Source organism: Apium graveolens, chromosome 3, assembly GCF_009905375.1.
Source record: "Apium graveolens cultivar Ventura chromosome 3, ASM990537v1, whole genome shotgun sequence".
In the NCBI taxonomy this organism is placed as follows: Eukaryota; Viridiplantae; Streptophyta; class Magnoliopsida; order Apiales; family Apiaceae; genus Apium; species Apium graveolens.
The window spans coordinates 224,247,682-224,266,497 of NC_133649.1; positions in this window are offsets into that span (position 1 = coordinate 224,247,682).

Consider the following 18,816-nt stretch of genomic DNA (forward strand, 5'->3'; position numbering starts at 1 on the left):
ACCAAATATTAAAAATTGAAACAACAAAACAAGCATAATAACATATCAAACTAACATCATAAACAATCCACAAATCAATTAATAAAACCAATTATTAAAAATTGAAACAAAAAATTACATTATTACAAATACATATCAAAAAGTTTTGAATAACTGTAATAACCCCAATTTTTGGAAATTTTTGAAACCTTGATGAAAAGTAACTTTTGCTGATTATGTTGATTAAGGAAAATTATCAGACCATGCTATATAGGAGTACTGTTATGGAAATTCTAAGATCGTATTAGTATTCCATAAAGTAAATGAGTGTATGTAAAGGTCGTTAGAATTCGAATTCGAATTCGGACACTTTGAATTTTCCCGAAAATCCACCAGATACCGACATGATTAAGTATAAGGTAACATGATGAAAAAGATTTCAATTCAAGGATTTTAAGAGAGGATCATAAAGGAATATAAAATATTAGGAAAGGGTTAGGAAAGCCCAAGTAATGAGATCCCGGATATGATCCCTCAAATGATTAACGAAAACGAGAGATAAGCGAACCGTAAAAAAATAAGTGACCAAGAGACAAGCTTGTACAAGAAGCCAGGGAATGACATCATCAACCCACAAGATAAAGACATGTGGCATTGAAGTGACATAGGGATGATGAGGTAAGCAAGGTTAAAGAGATATTTTTCAAGAATGAATCCTAGCCAAGCATTTTAAACCATAGTCAAACCAAGGTTAATTGTTAACCAAACTATCAAAACACCACACAAATTCACCAAGGCAAGAAAAAGCATTTTATCTTTCATTTCTATACTTCAAACTCTCGGCCTCTTTTATCAAAAATGAAGATCCAAGCTCCACCACTTACTATTTGGCAAGGTATTTATCTAAGCTTCCCCATGAATAGTTACATATTTCCTATAAGTTTAAGCTTCTAATTCCAAGCCAATCTTTTTTTATAAATTATCAAAAGTGATGATGAATAGTAGCTTTCAAGAAATAACTTTAGTTTTCTTGATTTTATGGAAGTATAAGGTTATATAAGCAAGGATCAAGGTTCTTTTAGGCATTCAAAGCTCTTGAGTTGTGTTAGGAAGTTTCAAGGAGGTATAAACAACTCTCACCTTTAACTATAGTTTGAACTTTGAGTTTTGATGATTTTATGGATGGATTAGTATATGTATGTTAAGATCCATGTATGTATAGTAAGATCCATGTATGTTAGTTAGTTTTGGTTGCTTTGTAGTGGTTATGATTGATGAATCTTTGATTATGGTTAATGGATCTTGATTATGGTTGGATAAGTTGGAAATCTGGAGAATAAGGACTGGTATAGTATTATTTAGTTGAGGTTTTGATGTGTTGATGATTGTGGGTTATTTGGTGAGGTTTTAGTGTAGTGAGAAACTTGGAAAACTCGTAAACATAGTCGTCGTAATGCTTATATTCCTTAGACTATTTGTGCATGACTCTCAGACCATAGAACTCACTGTCCAATCTATAAATCTGCCATGTTTAGCTAGATCGTGTCGTAAGCTTTGTTTTGGTGTGTGGATCACTTAGATCCGATGTACGGTTTAAGAGAAATGACCATTTTAAGTAACGGCATTTCGTGAGCGAACCATTGCCCCTCGCCTAACTTTGAAAGCTTGTTTAAGGATCTTAAATGACAAATTGGATCACGAAACAATTATGTAAGGTGGATTAGACAGTTGGTAGAGTATTCACGAAAGGGTCGCCTTAAAATTCGTAACGGTTAATTTATTAAAATTAGTGGAGCCGAGGGTACGCAAGCGATTAACGCAAATCGTTAAGCGTATAAGCGACCGTTAGGGTATGAGTGAGTTTTGACTAGTTTCTTAAGTGACCGTGGTCTAATTCTGGCTTATATTGTTGTTCATAGGTTACCGAACCCACTCTAAGCTTAAGCCTACCTATGTTAGAGATAAGCAGTACTTGCGTATACCTTAGTATAGGGGACCCAGATTTTAACATTTTTCTAAACCGGGAGTCGATGTTCTCGAGTATATTATATATATATATAAATAGTTTTCAAAACTATTAATCGAATAATGTTTATTCGATAGTGTTATATTATAAGTGATTATTATTTTTTTGTGAATATTTATTTAAGATTCCTATTACGATCAAAGACTAGTTTAATTATCTGAATAGAGTTTCTACTTATGAAACTTATTTTATTTCTATTAATAAATGAATATTAGTTTGAATATTCATTCGAGGATTTATGACTCCGTTTATTTTATTTAATGAATATTGGTTTGAATATTCATTCGAGGACTTATGACCCTGTTTATTTTATTTAATGAATATTAGTTTGAATATTCATTCGAGGACTTATGACTCCTCTTATTTTATTTAATGAATATTAGTTTGAATATTCATTCGAGGACTTATGTCTCCGCTTATTTTATTAAATAGTATTCTTTATTTTCTTAAAGAATAATGTTTCGTTATTCGCCAAGTATTCGAGAAATGATTGATATCGTCAATCATTGTTACCTTAAATATTTTCAGAATGTTATTTTCAAAACTTTTACTTTATCTGCTTTGGTAAAAGCTATTCATTATTGGAATATTATTTATAGCATAATATTCAGGTATTCTTTGATTATCTTGGAATTGATTTATTCTATCAAATCATCCTTATTCCAAATGCTTTCAAAAATATTTTTGAGTCTTCAAAATGATTTTAAAGGTTAGAGCGGATCCCAAAACTTGTTTTCAAATTTAAGATTTTCCTTTCGAAGGGGACTTGAATACTCACTAAAAAATCTGAGGGATCCGGCTCCGTGATATGTTTTTATATTTGCAACGAGGTTGTTGATTGATAAAAGAGTTTTTGATTACTTACCCAATACTCGGGAAGTAAAATTCTTGGAATGAGTTTAATCCATTAACAGGCATCGCCTGGGAAATATCAGTGAGTTTTCCTTTCCCACTAGATACGGCTTCTTGATGGAGCCGAATCTACAAGTTTCTACTTGGGGAAAGGGGGAACGTGCTTTACATTTCAGAGTCATGGGTTTCATCTGAACTAGGAGTGACATAAGTGGTCGAGTGTCGCCGACCCAGCCTTATTATATTGGCCCAAATGGCCCGGAAGTTCCGCTAAGATGGTCCATTCCTTAGGAGTCCAGCGTTCGGTAGACAACTAAATCCGACTGTTCTCCTTTACATGTAAAAAAATTGTGGGGTTGTATTACTGCGACTGATCATCGTGAGTAGTCTTCCTGGCGCGGCAAACTCCCGTAATGAGTTCATCATCCACTTGGATATTTCTGCAACACTACCCAGAGCACTTCGAAAGAAAGGTTATGGTTGGGCGATTGTTGAGTGTTGGCAGGGTCGAGTTTTCAAAATGATGTTTTCATCAAATGAAGTATCTCGCAACTTTATTTCATTTTGATGATATATCAAATATTGATTCTATACAAGTTTTGTCTTATAACTTCATCTATGGGATGAACTATTTATCTAGTAAAAGATATAAGTATATTGGAGTATCTTGTAACTTCATCTTTTCAACTTATATCTAGTAAATGATTATCTTATGCATGAAAAAGATTTTCAGAAAAATAATAAGACAAGGTTAGATATATGAGATCACCTTGCAACGATATTTTTATAAAGTTATAAACTGGAACTCTGTGTATATTATGCATGGCAGAAGATTTCAAAGATTTTGAAATATATGTACTGAATATTTTGCGACTTCGTCACGTTAAGATATCAAACTTGGTTCATGTTTTCTTGACCAAGACTTTCATGAGTACTATGATAATGCTCATATATTGTTAATTATTATACATGTTATTTTGGCGGGCTTGTTGCTCACCCTTGCTTTCTTCTTTCATCACACAACAACAACTAGACAAGATGAACATGACCAAGCTCCCGATTCGCGAGTACGTAGGAAACGTTCCACAGTTTTTTCTATAGGCGTTGAAGCCGTTGTAGCTGAGGTAGGAACTACCAATAGGCTAGGCTTTCAACCCTTGTTGAACCAGACTTTTGTATATTTATGAATCGTAATAATGGCAAAGAATATGTGAATTTATCCAGAAACCCTTTTAAGGTGTAATGACTTATAATTGTGGAAAAAACGACTTGTGTTATTTTTTGGGTATTCATCTCTGAGACTATAACTTGTGGTGTGTGTGTATATTGCAAAGCCACAGTACGCAGTAGTTGGTTATTTATTAAGATTATGTGTTATTAAGGGAAATGGAACTCGTGACAACCCGGATCCCCGACCCCGGATTTGGGGGTGTTACAGAAATGGTATCAGAGCTAAGCGTTTAAACCTCAGAGATGATGCGTCGTTAAAATGATAAGTTCACTAAGATAATAAGAACTCTTGTAAAGTTCATAGTCGGACTACCTAGCGTAGTACTGACAGTTAAAACCCTTATGGGAACCCTTATAAATATCATGATAGTAACATAGTTCGTTATCGTATAAGGTAGCGGGGCACCAAACCCTGAGGTTGACAAGCAACAACGTGATGTTGTTTTATTACATATTGGAGATCAGATCGTGGATTCAATGGAGTACCCTAACGAGGGACCGGATAATGTTCATATTGAGAATGTAGTGGTTGGGGATGTTGTCCTAGAAGGGATTGTTGCTGAGGAGGATCCCGTGGAAGATCTTGACAAGAATGAAGAAAGGACCGCTGAGGAATTGAGGACCATGGTCAGGGCGACTACCAGAGGTAGGATTGGCCGGTTATTACCGTAGGTTCGTTCAAGTTTGCAAAGATAGCAACCCATTTAATGCGGCTTACTCGTAAGACAGAGAAGTTTGAATGGACGTAGAAATGCGAGAACATCTTTCAAGAACTGAAGCAAAGATTGGTGACGGCCCCTATGTTGGCATTTCCAGATGGAAAAAAAAAAGATTTTGTGATTTATAGTGACCCTTCGCACAAGGAATTAGAGTGCGTGCTTATACAGCACGACAAGGTAATCGCGTACTCGTCAATACAATTAAGAGAATATGAAATTCGATATCCACCCATGATCTTGGGCTCGCGGTAATAGTTTTGCCCTAAAGATTGGAGGCACTACTTGTATGGAGAGAAGTGCGCGATTTACACAAACCATAGGAACTCTGGTACATTTTTACATAGAAAGAGCTCAACATATGCCAAAGGAGGCGGTTAGAGCTAATCAAGGATTATGATTGGGAGATTCTTTATCATTCAGGAAAAGCTAATGTGGTGGCTGATGCCCTTAGTAAAAAGGAGAGGCTCAAGATGATAATGTCTTCGGAAGAGTTGATAAGAGATTTTGAGAAAATGGAAATAGAAGTGAAGGTAATCGGAGCCGGTACCGAAAAGCTGTTTGAGATTGCAATGCGGCCCGAATTATTGGAAAAGATCATATTGTGCCAAGAAAAAGTGATGAATGAAGGTAGAGAGCCAATGAATAGAGAAGAAATTAATACCGAGAAAGATGATAAGGGAATAATGAGGTATTCCTACAGAATTTGGGTTCCAAATGTTCAAGAGCTTAAAGATGATATCTTAGATGAAAGCCATAGTTTGAGGAATAAGATTTAGGGCAAACCCTGAATGTGATAGTTAGGGAGGTCGGCATCAAGAAAGAAGGAACCCCTAAGATAATGAAGTGGAAAACAAGGATTTTAACGTATATGATAACCCCGATTATGGGAGAAGGATGAAACATTTCATACTGAGAAAACAGAAGTCGAGTAAGATAGGGAGAACCAGGATGGTACTCCTATGGGGCAATTCATGGACCTGCCTAAACAAAACTTATACTTTTATCCCCAACCACCATCATGAGGAAACAATGCAGTGGGAAATTTTTTCATGACCTTTAAGTCGCTAAGCTCTCAAAGTTCCAAGGTAAAAGCTGACCCAGTCGAGGCAAGAGTTTGGCTAAAGGAATAAAGGAATCATTTGAGATTCTAAATGATTGACAAAGCGCAAAAGACTATTTTGCCACTTACCTTCCTAAGAGAGAGGCCACCCGCTGGTGGAAGGCTAAGGAAGATAGAGAAATAGTGTAGAAGTTTTAAAACCGGACCAGAGGCGGACAAGTATGATGAATCATGAATCTAGATTGTGAAAGTCGTCAAGGTTCATCTGAAGGACACGAATCCAGAATGACGGGATATTTGAAATCAATGTTTATGTTGTGTTGGTTCATAAAATGGTTGTAATAGAAACGAAAATAAAAGACTGAAAGGGGAAAGAGTATAAAGGAATCTAAAGGAAATAGAGTTTGAGGAATGATAAGGGAGTTGGGTATGAGGAACCCCTAAAGAATCGTAGCAATATAGATAAAAAAAGTCTGTAATCATCAGGATGAGGGTGATTTACCATGAGTTAAGGTTGATGTTTGAAGGCATAAGTGATACATATATTTTATCCCCTTTAAGTTGGGAGGATTCGAGGAAACCTTGAGATAGTTCGAAGGAAAAATAATGAGACGCGGATAGACTGAGGAGACAAGAAAGTAAGAAATTAGGAAATTGGATGAAGGAAGTGACCTTCAAGAATGTGAAGTGTAAGTAACACATGTGAATTGATATCCAAAAAGGGGGACGCCAGGTATAAAAGATATCCCAACATTGAGATGACTATTGAGATAAATAAAAGAGGTAAATGAGTAGTTAGAACTAAAAAGTTCATGTTGAACACAACCAATATCTTCTAGAACATCCCTGTTATCATTACTAAATCAGGCAAGAAAAGCGGATAACCGTTGTTATCTTTTGGAGGCCATATGGATTGACCTCATTTTGAATACAAATGTTATTGTGAAATTAGGCATATACTATCGAGGTGGGAATGATTGAATAAGATACCTTTATCAAGGATATATGACTTGATTTATCCATGTAAGGATGCAAGTACCTTTTTAAAGGTGGAATTAAGGATAGAACCTCGATAACTTGAGATGAACCATAGGGGAATGCATAAAGGTTGGCATTTCACCCTTAATAGGGACATTATGAGTTCGAGTAGTACAGAATGAAGGACTAAGGCAACAACAACCTTTAAAGATTAATGGAGGAAGTTTTCAGGACTATATAGACAATGGTTCTAATATTAGTAAATGGTATCTAGATATGTCCTATACCTAGGGTGTACATGATGAAGGATTTAAGGATAACCTTAGAGGTTTTTACAAGGAGAAAGGTAATATTCAAAGTTCTCAAGAATAGAAATTTTGATAAAGGAAATATGACGTAATTATAATAATGCCAGGTGGGGCACGTGTTGAACCATAAGAAAGTATAAATCGACCCAATGAGGGTCGAGATTGGTGAAAACAAGAAGGACCCAAGATAAGAGACGTCCTAAGTATGATCGAGAGTCAGTCGTGATAATGTTCACATCTAAAGACTAAGACAATGACTTATGGAAAAATGGTGATATTTTTTTCTCGCCAGGACTTAAGAAAAGCATTTTCACATAAGTAGTGATTGAAATGAGGTAGAAAATTTAGTTGAAGGTGGTTAAAATGACATTGATTGTAAGGAATTTTTACTATCAGGAAAGGCCAAAGAGGTGGCCGACACTTTAAGTGTAAGAGGACAATTATAAGCACTCATGCCAGGGGAATACAGTGATGATGGTTAAAGCCGTGAAGGTTGTATTATGGTGTGAAAGATTGACAATACTTCTGATGATTGTGCGATACTCAACCATAATAGTAGTTTGGTAAAGATTTAATTCATGTAATCGCCGTGAGCGGGCTATCTATCTTAGAAGGTCCTATCTTTAGAATAAGCCAGGACCATGTTTCAAAAAGGACTAAACAAACCCTTGAGTTAAGTCTTCTATTGAAGGCATATGATTAAGAATGGTATTAACATGCTATCGTTGCTTTGATTGAAACCCTTCTGCAATTTTATCTGCTTCATGTCATGTATGTACGTCAGGATCTAGAATGTTCTTCATGAATCATGAATGGTGATTATGTTACCTCCTTAGAAGAATTCGATACGACAGGTTTGGACTCCGTATGGTTAGCTATTAAGATTCCAAGGAAAACAAATGATTACAGTAGGTCAACGGTGGACCATAGTAATGCAGTAATGATTCTGCGAGTAATGAGCCGATTACAACTGTGAGAGTTGTATAGGAATGGATGTTGAGATTGAGTACCACTAATCGGGTCATGGTGATGTATAAGTTATTAATAATAGACCAACTAAGTCAAACATTTACCTATGATATTTTTTTTCCTTCTTATCGATAAAGAGTAGTATTACTATACGAGGAAGGTTGCAGTGCAAACATAGAATTCTAGTAACAATGATGTCTAGAATGAAATCCCAGATTCGATTTTCGATGTCGAGGGAGTTTCAAAGGGGATTGTTTATAAGCTCGCGCAAGAGCATGGGTCCACGGAATGATGGACAGAATAGTAAATATTCAGGCACGTGAATTGCGATGCAATAATACTTGATATTGATATATATACATATATGTTTCATTCTCCTATAATAAACCTCTATAGTTCAGAGGTAGATTCCAAAACAGACATTTTGTGACCATATTTTCTTAAAATTGTTCTTTTTATCTCCTTTTCATTTCGTGTAAACTGAGGAGAACAACCCTTCCAGAATGGGAGGTATTGTCGAATGACTATCTATGGTGTGATTGAAGCCTAGTAGGATACCACATGTTGTTTAATTGCTTGTTAAGTACTAAAGGCTGGCCACCATCTGTACTAACTATGCGATGTAACAAGTGTTCATGATCATAGTGATCTCTCAATAAATTCTTTTACTTCTATATGATGGATCAAGCTTTCGAAGATAGAAGCAGCTAGAAATAAATTAGTATCAGTATGGTGGTATTCCGATTCTAACACGTTCGTGATACTAAGGTTGACACGGTTATAAAACTCTAGCGAGTAAAGGTATATTCACAATAGTATTCTATATGGAAGATAGTAACGATTGCAAGCTGGAAAATAATAAGTATTGAGAAGCGAGAGCTGTAGAGCTAGATGATATATTGAGAGTCTGTGTGATAGACTTGAAAAAAATTTGGAATGATCACTTAGCACAGATTGAGTTTTCTTACGATGATAGATGATATGACAGTGTCAGAATGTCGCCTTACGAGGCTCTGTACAAAAAAAAGAAGAAGATGTTGATCTCCCTTATATTGGGATGAAGTTGGAGAGTGCAAGATGCCCAGGTCTAAAGTGGTCCAAATAACCAAGGACATAGTAGATCTAATCAAAGGACGGCTGGTAGCAGCCCAATATCGACTATAGAAGTATGTCAGTTTGGACCGAAAGGAAAAAAAGTATGAAGTAAAGAACCTAGTATTGTTAAAGGTATTCCCTTGGAAAGGATTGATGAGGTTCGGAAAGAAAGGAAAGCTAAGTCCACGATTTGTTGGACCCTAGGATATATTAAGACGTATTGGGAAGTTAGCATATGAGCTAGCCCTACCCTCGAACCTGTAGCAAGTTCATAAAGTGTTCACGTATCAACATTAAGGAAGCATAATCCAAATGTCGGACATATTGGAGAATACGAGTGCATAGACATGCAACCAGACTTGACCTATATGGAGCAACCAGTAAGGGTTATGGATTGAAAGGAGCAGGTGCTTAGGAACAGGGTTATCAGATGTGGTAAAATTTGATTTGAGAGTTAGAAAGTGCAATTCTAGAAAAGCATCCCCAACTGTTTTCTATCTGATTCCGGGACGGAATCCTTTTAAGGAGGGGAGACTATAATAACCCCAATTTTTGGAAATTTTTGAAACCCTGATGAATAGTAACTTTTGCTGACTATGCTGATTAAGGAAAATTATCAGACCACGCTATATAGGAGTACTGTTATGGAAATTCTGAGATCGTATTAGTATTTTATAAAGTAAATGAGTGTATGTAAAGGTCGTTAGAATTCGAATTCGGACACTTTGATTTTTCCCGAAAATCCACCAGATACCGACAGGATTAAGTATAAGGTAACATGATGAAAAAGATTTCAATTCAAGGATTTTAAGAGAGGATCATTAAAGGAATATAAAATATTAAGAAAGGGTTAGGAAAGCCCAAGTAATGAGATCCCGGATATGATCCCTCAAACGATTAACGAAAACGAGAGATAAGCGAACCGTAAAACAAATAAGAGACCAAGAGACAAGCTTGTACAAGAAGCCATGGATTATGACATCATCAAACCACAAGATAAAGACATGTGGCATGGAAGTGACATAGGGATGATGAGGTAAGAAAGGTTAAAGAGATGTTTTTTAAGAATGAATCCTAGCCAAGCATTTTAAACCATAGTCAAACCAAGGTTAATTGTTAACCAAACTATCAAAACACCACACAAATTCACCAAGGAAAGAAAAAGCATTCCATCTTTCATTCTATACTTCAAACTCTCGGCCTCTTTATCAAAAATGAAGATCCAAGCTCCACCACTTACTATTTGGCAAGGTATTTATCTAAGCTTCCCCATGGATGGTTACATACTTCCTATAAGTTTAAGCTTCTAATTCCAAGCCAATCTTTTTTTATAAATCATCAAAAGTGGTAATGAATAGTAGCTTTCAAGAAATAACTTTAGTTTTCTTGATTTTAATGGAAGTATAAGGTTATACAAGCAAGGATCAAGGTTCTTTTAGGCATTCAAACCTCTTGGGTTGTGTTAGGAAGCTTCAAGGAGGTATAAACAACTCTCACCTTTAACTATAGTTTGAACTTTGAGTTTTAATGATTTTATGGATGGATTGGTATATGTATGTTAAGATCCATGTATGTATAGTAAGATCCATGTATGTTAGTTAGTTTTGGTTACTTTGTAGTGGTTATGATTGATAAATCTTTGATTATGGTTAATGGATCTTGATTATGGTTGGATAAGTTGGAAATTTGGAGAATAAGGACTGGTATAGTATTATTTAGTTGAGGTTTTGATGTGTTGATGATTGTGGGTTGTTTGGTGAGGTTTTGGTGTAGTGAGAAACTTGGAAAACTCGTAAACATAGCCGTCGTAATGCCCGTTTTCCTTAGAATGTTTGTGCATGACTCTCGGACCAGATAACTCACTATCCAATCTGTAAATTTGCCATGTTTAGCTAGATCATGTCATAAGCTTCGTTTTGGTGTGTGGTTCGCTTAAATCCGATGTACGGTTTAAGAAAAATGACCACTTTAAGTAACGGCATTTCGCGAGCGAATCATTGCTCCTCGCCTAACTTTGAAACCTTGTTTAAGGCTCTTAAAAGACTAATTGGATCATAAAAAAATTATGTAAGGTGGATTAGGAAGTTGGTAGAGTATTCGCAAAAGAGTCGCCTTAAAATTCATAACGGTTAATTTATTAAAATTAGTGGAGCCGAGGGTACGCAAGCGATTAACGCAAATCGTTAAGCGTATAAGCGACCGTAAGCGACCGTTAGGGTATGAGTGAGTTTTGACTAGTTTCTTAAGTGACCGTGGTCTAATTCTGGCTTATGTTGTTGTTCATAGGTTACCGGACCCACTCTAAGCTTAAGCCTACCCCGGAACACTCAGGCAAGTTTTCTACCCGTTATACTGTTGTTGTAATGTAAATATATATATGTATTATCTTGTGATAAGTGCATGATTGTTATTATCAAATATTGTGATATATTGGAGCATGTCAATATGACATATATATGCATGCCTGTTTCATAATCTTGATATCTCATTGTTGATTCGATTGATTATAAACTGCATAATACATATACTAGAGATAAGCAGTACTTGCGTACACCCTTAGTATGGGGGACCCAGAGTTGAACATTTTTCTGAACCGGGAGGCGATGTTCCCGAGTATATTATATATATATAAATAGTTTTCAAAATTATTAATCGAATAATGTTTATTCGATAGTGTTATATTATAAGTGAATATTATTTTTTTTGAATATTCATTTAAGATTTCTATTACGATCAAAGACTAGTTTAATTATCTGAATAGACTTTCTACTTATGAAACTTATTTTATTTCTATTAATAAATGAATATTAGTTTGAATATTCATTCTAATAAATGAATATTAGTTTGAATATTCATTCGAGGACTTATGACTCCGCTTATTTTATTTAATGAATATTGGTTTGAATATTCATTCGAGGACTTACGACCCCGCTTATTTTATTTAATGAATATTAGTTTGAATATTCATTTGAGAATTTATGACTCCTCTTATTTTATTTAATGAATATTATTTTGAATATTCATTCGAGGACTTATGACTCCGCTTATTTTATTAAATATTATTCTTTATTTTCTTAAAGAATAATGTTTCGTTATTCGCCAAGTATTCGAGAAATGTTTGATATCGTCAATCATTGTTACCTTAAATATTTTCAGAAAGTTATTTTCAAAAGTTTTACTTCATTTTCTTTGGTAAAAGCTATTCGTTATTGAAATATTATTTATAGCATAATATTCAGGTATTCTTTTATTATCTTGGAATTGATTTATTCTATCAAAACATCCTTATTCCAGATGCTTTCAAAAATATTTTTGAGTCTTCAAAATGATTTTAAAGGTTAGAGCGGATCCCAAAACTTGTTTTCAAATTTAAGATCTTCCTTTTGAAGGGGACTTGGATACTCGCTAAAAAATCTGAGGGATCCGGCTCCGTAATATGTTTTTATATTCGCAACGAGGTTGATGATTGATAAAAGAGTTTTTGATTACTTACCCAACACTCGGGAAGTAAAATTCTTGGAATGAGTTTAATCCATTAACAGGCATTGCCTGGGAAATATCAGTGAGTTTTCCTTTCCCACTAGATACGGCTTCTTGGTGGAGCCGCATCAACAAGTTTCTACTTGGGGAAAGGGGGAACGAGCTTTACGTTTCAGAGTCATGGATTTCATCTGAACTAGGAGTGGCGTAAGTGGTCGAGTGGCGCCGGCCCAGCCTTATTATATTGGCCCAAATGGCCCGGAAGTTCCGCTAAGACGGTCCATTCCTTAGGAGTCCAGCGTTCGGTCGACATGTAAATCCGACTGTTCTCATCTGTGACGGCCTCAACCCCGGGGTCAGGAGTTGACGTCACTAAACACAATTTCCAAAAATATAAACAACAGAATTATTATTAGAATATATTAACTTGACCCCAAACCAAGATCCGATCCAGGTTCAAGTATAATTCAGGTTCTCAATAATACAAACTCTTTATTCACTATCTAAGACACACCAACTTTATTCAGCAACTCTTCAGACCTCATGGTCTGATACAAACTACCTCAGAGGAGCCAGGTCCAATAGGGGCGGGAACACGGGTCGGTCTGACTGATCTTCTAGGCATCTGCGAAATATACATAACAGTTTGCAAGGGTGTGCATAATCGCTCAGCAGTACCAAATATGAATAACAGATTAAAATAGTAAAGTAACAATAATGGGAACAGAGCTGTAATCACGATATCAACATTTCATAATGATAATCAAAGTAACTGGATATCATTAATTAGCATGCTTTGTGAAATTAACATTATAGTGTGCTGCGTAATACCAGAGTCCAATTTTAGCATGCTAACCATTTTATAAAACCGTTGTATCAATCAATCATACTTTCATATAATTCAAAAATCCCAATCAGATACATAGCGGATATGTGAAGACAGCTGATCAGGCTATCAACACCATACGGCTCTAACTGCCATCCCATTTACCTGTTCCGGAACTCAGAGACTAGCTAGGTCTCTGACCTGCTGTACTAATCGGTTTTATATTGCGTGCAACCGAATTAGCCTCTTACGCCACCTCAATAGGCCTACTCTGGCCCCAATGTATCCCATATCTGACCGTTTTATCCAGTTTTCAAAAACACTTGTACCTATCTCATTTTCAAAATCATTTATCTAGCCAGCACACATATAAAATCTGTTTCGCAAATCATTTCATTTGAGACAGGTACCTTTCGAAGTTACTTTTCCCCAAAATAATTCGAAAACAGAAATTTTATAACTACGGGGGATACGTAACTTAAAACATTTATGTTCCATTACGAGAATAAAACATTTAGCTATCCATATACACTGAACCATAAAAGAATGGTCAGGGGTACTTGCCTTGCAACGCTTTAGAAACCCTTATAGCTTTCACGTTGACTTCGATCCTGGAATGACTCGATTGGGATCTACAATTACAGAATACCCTAATTAGTTATGCCGACATGCTTGATATCCTCAAATCCTAATAACCCAAATCCGACAACCCGACTCGTATTATTATTATACACACAAACCCGTAATCACATAGTCACATAGTCGGAAATATTGTTAGGGTGATACATAAATATATATTTTCGAACATATTTTTAGGAAATTTTGGTAGCATCTTCTTTATTTATAAGACTACCCGTCGATTGCAATCGACGTCAATAATTCTCAACCATCCACAATATTATTTTATCCTTTTATACAACTTACACTCCAATACCAATCATAATTAATTATTTAAGTCCGAATATATTTTACGAAAAATCATTTTATTTATTTATAAAATTTAGGACTCAGAACATCGTCATCACCGTCCACCGTCGACTCACCGAAATTCATCGTCAACGGCGGCACAATTTATTGGCGCCCGATATGATACGGGTTCCCAAATAAATTATACCGATTAATATTATTTCCCGCAACGAAAGTTTTAATTTCACGAATACTAATCATTTATTTTCCTACAGAAAAGAAAATAGTAATTAAAATTATAACAGTTAGCCCACTGCTTTCAAAGCCCAGCCCAACAGTCAACCCAACTGCAAGGCCCAACAAAGAAACCAAGCAACAGAGAACAGAACGGAGCGCCACACCCGCGGCCGGAACACGGCAACACACGGCCGCCCACACACACCAACACACCAACACACACACACATTCACACACACACACATATTCACACACACACACTTATTCACACATACATACACAATCACGCACACATAAATATATATATAAAGGAATGAATCGACTGGAAACCGAATAGAAGAACCGGAAGTAATTACCGGAACTGGAGGCCGGAGAATCACCGGGAAAAAGGAAGAAGAAAAACGGAAAGGAAACGAAGTAAATCGGAGAAGAAGAAGCCGAGAGCACAGGGCAAAGAAAAAAAAACAACCGAGATAAAAGAATAAGGTTGAGGGAGTGTAAGATGCTGTGAACACGTGTCCTGCAAAATTGGATACGTGTTAACTTCTTAATATAAGTTGTTAACACGTATCCCTGAATACTCAGGGACTCGATTTTTAACCCGAATTCTTATTTTTTTACGAAACAGAATACGATTTAAATGTATCAGAAAAATCTCGAAATACTCTTAAAATTTCAGAAATTTCCCGAAGTTTACAAAAACATAATTTCAAATTTTTTTAAAACAATTCTTAAGGTACTCTTGGTACCCAGTTTTTAACAAATAATGAAATGACACGCGGTGAAACAAATCCCAAAAATTTTCAAAATAATTTTAAAATTCTTCATATAATACGAATTTAATAAAATATAAATTTCATAATTTTTAAAGATTCCCATAATTAAATATGGATTTTAGCATTTAACACACTCAGAAAATCATTTAAAAATGAATAATTAACGAAATATTGATTTCTCAATTATATAAAGTCCTAAAAATAATTATTGAAATTATAAAATTAGAAATTTTAAAGACAACCCAAATATTTATGGAATTAAAATTACCATAAAATCACTTTTACAAGCAAAATAAATCATGTAACTCACTAATAAATCTCACAATTCAATCCCACTTATCAACAAATCATAATTAATTAAATAATAATCAATAACCGCTGCCAAAAACCATTATACACATTTTATTTATTTACTTAAACCTTTATTACACTTCCAAATAAAATAGAATTAAAATAAAAATACACGAGTCGTTATATCATCTACATGTAGAAAATTATGGGGTTGCACTACTGCGACTGATCATCGTGAGTGGTCTTCCTGGTGCGGCAAACTCCCGTAATGAGTTCATCATCCGGTTGGATATTTCTGCAACACTACCTAGAGCACTTCGATAGAATGACTATGGTTGGGAGATTGTTGGGTATTGGCAGGGTCGAGTTTTCATCAAATGAAGTATCTCATAACTTCATTTCATTTTGATGATATTTCAAATATTGATTCTATACAAGTTTTGTCTTGTAACTTCATCTGTGGGATAAACTATTTATACCTTGAATGGTGGTAGTTCAAGTAGTATTCGAAAAAGATATAAGTATATTGGAGTATCTTGTAACTTCATCTTTTCAACTTATATCTAGTAAATGATTATCTTATGCATGACAAAGATTTTCAGAAAAATGTTGAGACAAGGTTAGATATATCAGATCACCTTGCAACGATATTTTTATAGAGTTATAAACTTGAACTCTGTGTATATTATGCATGGAAGAGGATTTCAAAGATTTTGAAAAGTATATATATATATATATAATGAATATTTTGCGGCTTCGTCGCGTTAAGATATTAAACTTGGTTCATGTTTGCTTGACCAAGACTTTCATGAGTACTATGATAATGCACATATATTATTAATTATTATACATGTTATCTTGGTGGGCTCTTTGCTCACCCTTGCTTTCTTCTTTCATCACACAACAACAGCTAGACAAGATAACATGACTAAGCTCCAAATTCACGAGCAGATAGGAAACGTTCCACAGTTTTCTGTAGGCGATGAAGCCATTGTAGCTGAGGTAGGAACTACCAATAGGTTAGGCTTTCAACCCTTGTTGTACCAGACTTTTGTATATTTATGAATTGTAATAATGGCAAAGAATATGTAAATTTATTCAGAAACCCTTTTGAGGTGTAATGACTTATAATTGTGGAATAAAACGACTTGTGTTATTTTTTGGGTATTCATCTCTGAGACTATAACTTGTGGTGTGTGTGTATATTGCGGGGTCACAGTACGCAGTAGTTGGTTGTTTATTAAGATTAAGTGTTATTAAGGAAAATAGAACTCGTGACAACTCGGATCCCCGACCCCGGATTTAGGGGTGTTACAATAACCATTAACCACATGTACTTGACATAATAGCCATCAACCGGAGCAACCTGATAGTCATCATCAGTCATAAAAAATCCATCATCACGTCGTAGCGGGACATAAGGCACAATCTCACAACCAACAATCGGGACATCACACTGAAGGTGAACTCTCGAACACTGAAGGGACATCACACTTATTTTATACAATCAAGCGTATCCATATAAATGAGGGTTTTGATTTCAAAAATTCCAAATTAGGGTTCGAACAAAATTAGGATTTACAGCTTCGATTCATTGTAAGATTATCTTCCAGATTCCAGATTAAATTGAGGAACATCGAGAGGGAGATAGAGAGAAGGGGGTAGAGAGAGAGGGGATGAGAGAGATAGATAAAGAGAGTTTGGGTTCGACAGAGAAAGGGTTGTGGTGAGAGTCGGGGTTTGTTTTTATGTTTTTAATTTGAATGTTAGTGTGTTGATTTAAGGGGGAACTAAAATTTGTCTAAGGGGGGAATATTTGGTGAAGGGGAAAAACAAATTTGACTTAAAACATATATGAGGGAAAGTACAGGTGAGTTTAATTTTTTTTAGAGATATTAGACATAAGTTATATTAGAAAGCGATGTCTGTATAGCCATACACATCGGTTTTATTATGAGCGATGTTGATAATACTCTTTTACATCAGTGGCACAAACAACCAATGTCTAATGAGCGATGTCTATTAACAAATTTCTAGTAGTGTAAGGCAACTCAAAGAAGGACAAGAGGGAGCCTTTCCTGAAGCCTATCTCAAGCCTAACAAAAGAGTGACTTATATATGCCCAACTACCAGGAAATGTAAACACTTTCTCAGCGATGTTGATAAAACTCTTTTACACTTTCTGTTGAGTGGCATTTATGACACTTTATTACGCTTCTTAAAGCTTTGAATCGATGTGTTTGTACTCAAGTTGTTAAGTATTTTAATGTGTTTTCGAGTGTTTTTGCATTTCAGGCATTATCTAGGTAATCAGGTGAATTAGCATTGTTTTGGTGCTAATTTGGTGTCAAGGTGGTGTTGAAATAAAAGCTCGTGGAAGACCGGCTCAAATTTGCAAGAAAAATGAAGAAGTTAATTTTTGGCAGAAGCCCAGCGCGCCCGTGCTGATCAAGAGCGCGGTTGCCCCCGAAGTACAGAAAGCCAGCGCGCCCGCGCTGATCAAGCACGCGGCCGCGCCAGGTCGGGGTGCAGAATTCTTATTCTATTCTAATTTGAATTGGAAGACTTCTCTGCTGATTAGGGCTGCTATATAAATAACTCTAGGTCGTTTTAATAATATATGAAGCCAGAGACATATCATGGAGATCCGTAAGAAGACCGTATTAGCAACGAAGACGAAGAAGATCTTGTTTTTACTTGTAAATCTTTGTTTTAAGTTGTAACTTGGATGCTAGTTTTCTTATTTATGAACCTTAATCTTGTTTTGTACTTGGTTTTATTTATTCGTTATAAAGACTACGTTTGTTATACCATGTTTTCATCGGAACCCACGTTGATGATGAGTCCGATTTTGGGCTAATCGTTATCGTGGAGTTCTAGCGGATTTATTTAAGGATTTATTTAGTTAAATTGTTTCGATGCCTTAATGTGTGGTGATTGTATGATAACCTAATATTGGTTGTGTGTGTTCGTCTTATAAGCGTCGCGAACTTATAAGATAGTGTGTTAGTTCTTAATGAAGCGAAAGTGAATTTAAGGATTTAGAACTTGCCATGCTAGCATAGGTTCATATATTTGTTATGC